We start from the raw sequence: 5000 nt of genomic DNA on the forward strand, positions 1-5000 counted from the left end.
TACCATAGTGATTGAGATACAAGAAAATGATAGAAAGGCCTCTATTGCCTTTTTTTGTGATTTCAATGCTTCCCATAAGGAGTGTTTAATTTTTTTTTCTCCTACCAATCGCCATGGCTTAAGACCTTTAGACTTTGCCCCTGAATCATGTGAGCAAATCATAAGTGAAGCTACTCACAGGTCTGGTAACTGCTTGGACCTCATATACACAGATTTCCGTGACGTTATAACAAGTAAGGTTGGTTCTCCAGTTGGTACATCTGGTCATACTTTGATTTCATTAGTAGTGAGGACTGAACTGCCTGCCCCTGATATATTATATTCACATAAGATTTATATGAAACCTCAAGCAGACTGGAATGAGATTTTGAGTAATCTTTTGAGCCTGAATTGTTCACAATTGTATAGTAGTGCTGATTCTGTTGTCTCTTTGAATGAGACTCTAGCAAACACAATTGATAGGCATATCCTTTCTCCAGTGCTAAGATACCGAATAAAAGACAAACCATGGTTCAATGATGATTGTAGACATGTTTATTTGGCGAAACAGGAGGTCTATCATCTTTGGAAGGGTATCAGATCGAATTTGACTTGAAATAACTACACTCAGCTCAGAGCATTTGCTCAGAGAGATTATGTCTCAACTGAAAAGGGATACAATTTAACCATAAAATAAGCCCTTTCTCTTACAACCCAGGAACATGAGGGTGGACTATCATGAAATCTGCACTTTTAAGTGCAGATGCAACAGTTCCCCCTTTACTTAAACCAGATGGCTCTCTCACTCACGGTCCCCCCCCCCCCAAAAAAAAAGCCAACGCTTTTGGCTGATGTATTTGTTAGTAAGCACAGTAATGAGAAATTTTATCTTCCTCATTCATTTTTTTCTGAGACTAAACTAACTAGTTTAGGTTTTCGATTTCGTGAAACTAAATCTCTCTTAATGGACCTTGATGCTTATGGAGGTGTACATTCAAGTATTATTTTTCCTGTTTTTTTATAAGGACGCACATATTTCTTAGCTCCAAAGTTATCTGTTATTTTGCTCAAGTATGCAAGAAGGGGAGCTTTTAGCCCTTTTGGGAGAATTTGTAATGTTACCTCACTATGTAAATGTGTTTGTGGTAGCTCAAGCCCAACTGATTACTGCCTAATTTCCATACTCCCCATATTGTCTAAAGTATTAGGACGTCTTTTGGCAAAACGTATTTATAGATTTGCAGAAGGTAATCATCTGTTCCCTAGTTTATAATATGGATTTCGTATTGCCCTTGGAGCTTTTGATGCCCTCCAATGCTGTACAGAAATCCATAGATTGTGGTCAGGATGTTCGTATGATTGGCCTTGATTTTAGTGCTGCCTATGGACATGGGGAGTGAGAGGGTCGTTTCTTAGCATCATTATTGAATTTTTAAGTAATAGATCGCAAAGAGTTGTTGTTGATGGGCCCCATAGTGAGTATAGTAATGTGATATCATGTGTTCCTCAGAGTAGTGTTCTTGGCCCATTACTTTTCATACTATACTGTATACACATGACATGTTGTTTGGTTTAGAAAACAAGCTTTTTGCATATGCAGATAATGTTACACTCTTTGCATCAATTTCATCTCCTGAATGTAGATCTGGGGTTGCTGAATCCCTTAATAGAGATCTAGCTAAACTTAGTGCATGGTGAAAATTATGGGCATGAAGCTAAATCCTAACAAAACTCAAAGTATGATTGTAAGTAGGCCAAGGATAGTGGCTCCTCAACATCCAGATCTCAGCATTGATAATGATTCTTTAACTTTGTACGACTTTTAAAATTTTAGGTGTGATTCGCGACTACAAACTTACTTTTGAGGAACACATTAGGTGTGTGTCTTCTTCAATTGTACAAAAAAAAAAGAAAAAAAAGAAATGGCTTATTGATAGAGGCTTTTACAATTTTCAGTAATCAGTCTATTCTGAAGTGTATTCATTCTTTCATTGTACCTTATTTCGAGTATTGTTCTCCTGTCTTGTTTTCAGCTTATGATTCTCATCTTAATTTGTTGGACAATAACTTACGGTCTATTAAATTTCTTATTCCAGATCTACATAATAATCTTTGGCACCATCGTTCAATTAGTTTGTTATGCATGTTGCATAAGATTTTTCACCATTCTAATCATCCTTTGGAATAAGTAAGATCTTCCCGGACAGTTCCATCCTGTTCGGGATACTAGGCATGCAGTTAATTCTAATAGTCAGGCCTCCTCCACCATGAGGCTCAATACTACACAGTATTCTAGAAGTAGCTCTAACAAGTTGCGGAAGGATCTTCCTTATCTAATTTGAATCGTTAGAACTTCAAAAGTTCAACCATGCAGCAAATGTTCTTATATTGAACAGGCTAACATAAGTCTTTTTATAGTTTATATGACAAATATCTGTTTTCATACTATTAATGTTTTTAAAATATATTTTGATTGTTCATTATTTCTCATATCGTTTATTCATTTCCACATTTCCTTTCCTCACTGGGTTATTTTTCCTCTTGGAGCCCTTGGGCTTATAGCATCTTGTTTTTCCAACTAGGGTTGTAGCATAGCTAGTAATTATAATAATAGGTAGATAGTCTCTTCTACCCTTACCAAGATGAAAGTAGCCACTGAACAATTACAGTGCAGTAGTTAACTATCTCGTAAGTCATTATCCTTCGTAATACAACAACAACAAAAACAATAACAAAGGCAGCTGTTTCAAGCCCACTGTAGGACAAAGGCCCCAGACATGTCTTTATTCATATCTGGGGTTTGACCAGTGGCCACTGCGGATTGGTGATAGTAAGAGCATTTTGGCTGATCGCCCACAGCAAATCAACCTAGTATGGGCGGCTCTGGCGAGTACAGCATTGCTAATCATCGCGATACTCAAACCCTTTCACCACGTTAAAGTATCCTTCGTAATATTAGGTGTAAAATACGAATAAGGAAGAAGACCAGAAAATGATATTCCGATATCATGTGTATAAAAATATTTATTGAAAATACTTAACCATATTTACAAAACATAATTCATGGTATTTACAGTGAATGAAAGCTAATGAGCAGACATTAATGGACATGTAATCCTTATCCTAACATACATGGCAAGACATCTGTTATATATCCACATCCATATACGGTCTTTTTTTTTTAAAGAAAAGCGTCAGCAACAGCACCAGATATAATTAACATAATCATCAATTACAATAACAGCAATGAAGCATTAAGATTCTCCCCGTCCTTGAAAGCACTAGGTAGAAAATAAAAAAAATTCAACCAGAATTCCTGCTGGTAAAAGTATTCCATATATTAACTTTTTCATCTGAGGCTACAGAAATTCATTTCTTTTTATATTTCACAACTCCTTCTGTGTTTCATCTCTGTAGGAGAGTATAAAGAGACAGGTGTCATTTGTAGGGGACAAATTCCTGTCATTTACGTTTTGTTTCCCATCATCTTTGGCTATTCAGATCAAGGTAATCTAATTTAATTCCTATGCTCATCTTTTTTGAATAACGGGTAAGATACTTTATCAATAAACAGTAAGAAAAATAGAAGCGGAATAAATTTGACAGTTCCTTGAAGAGCAGGTATTGTCTTTTTTAAGATATGCTCTCGTTGTACCAAGTGACAATCACTCGAGATCAGTAATATTGCAAAGAAATAAAAAGAAAAAACATATGTAGAAATTAGTCTAATTATAAAGTATTTAACCTCGTTGTACTCAGTGTCAATCACTCGAGATCAGTATGTTGCAAAAAAAAAAAAAAAAATGTAGGAATTATTTTAATCGTAAGATATTTAACTTTAGCTGAAAATTAAGTCATGGCACTGTAGTGTGGTAGACTTCGATTGTGTAATAATCAAAGAAGAGACCATTTTGTTTTGTGGTCGGGGTATCTTAAAAGCACTTACTTCATTTGGGGAAATAAGTGATAACAATTTCTCAAGTCATTACATAGAATGGGCCAATGGAGGGACTTTTACCGGAGACTACCTCCTCCCTCGCAATGCAGTGTAGAACCCCACTGAAGAAATTGCTTATAAGGAACCTCCCCAGACGTGGATGTTGTGGTAGAGCTGAAGTGGCCAGAACAGGTGACAATCTGGTCAAATGGAGCCTTAAAACTGACCAGTTCTACAAATGTAGAGAAAATACCCAGACCATCGATCATATTCTCCGATCATGCCCACTGTCTCATATTTTGGACAACTCTGACTTAGTAGTCCATGAAAGAACACTTCAATGGTTGTCTGTTCACATTTGTCTTGTATATATTTCCGTCTTGTCTTTTGGAGCTTTATCATTCGACGTCCTCCGAAGAGCATCATCAAACGACCTATGTCATCACACATGGGTGGCGAGAGAGCCGTCCAGCAGCTGTGTCCCAGGGGCATAGTAGTGATTAGGAAGAGCCTGTGTCCCTAGCCTAGGCCTTCCTGTAGGCGGGTGTCCCTTGGCCACGCACGTCCTCGAGCCCACGTGGAAGGACAGCGGCAACGACCCGCAGGACGCCTTAAAGTTTGGGTTACTGACGCCCTCCCCGTAGGCATGGGAGAATCGGTGGTTCTCTTCGGCGTGGTCACGTATGCCATAGTCGTCTTCGTATCGCGGGTAGAGAGTGTACTGGCTGGCTGACACCATGTCTTGGGATGCCCGGAGGTGCCCAACCCCCCTACTGCAGAGTCCGGCCCCTAGAGACTTCCTCGTGCCGTTGCCTGTCCTCATGAATTCTCCTGCGGGAGGGGACACCCTCTGAGGCTGCTGGTGGTCCATCAGTACAGCGTGATCGGCGTAATTGCTAAAACAGTAGCTCTCGCTTTTCCGCCTCAAATGGCCGTTCTGTAATGCAAGAGAATAAGACTTTGGATTATAATCGACGACTTTTTGGTATAATCCCATATATTTGTAACAATGCTTAAATTTATCAAATAAGAAAGAAAGCTTAACAATTGCCGCCATTTCTCTATGAAATAAGGAGAATAAAAC

At 38.4% G+C, this 5000-nt stretch overlaps 1 pseudogene; it reads right to left on the reverse strand.

Annotated features, from left to right (window-relative positions):
• Positions 1 to 2985: 2985 nt before the first annotated feature.
• LOC137627603 (irregular chiasm C-roughest protein-like) overlaps positions 2986 to 5000 on the reverse strand; it is a 95376-nt pseudogene continuing 93361 nt past the window's right edge.

This window comes from Palaemon carinicauda, chromosome 35 (assembly GCF_036898095.1).
Source record: "Palaemon carinicauda isolate YSFRI2023 chromosome 35, ASM3689809v2, whole genome shotgun sequence".
Classification (NCBI taxonomy): Eukaryota; Metazoa; Arthropoda; class Malacostraca; order Decapoda; family Palaemonidae; genus Palaemon; species Palaemon carinicauda.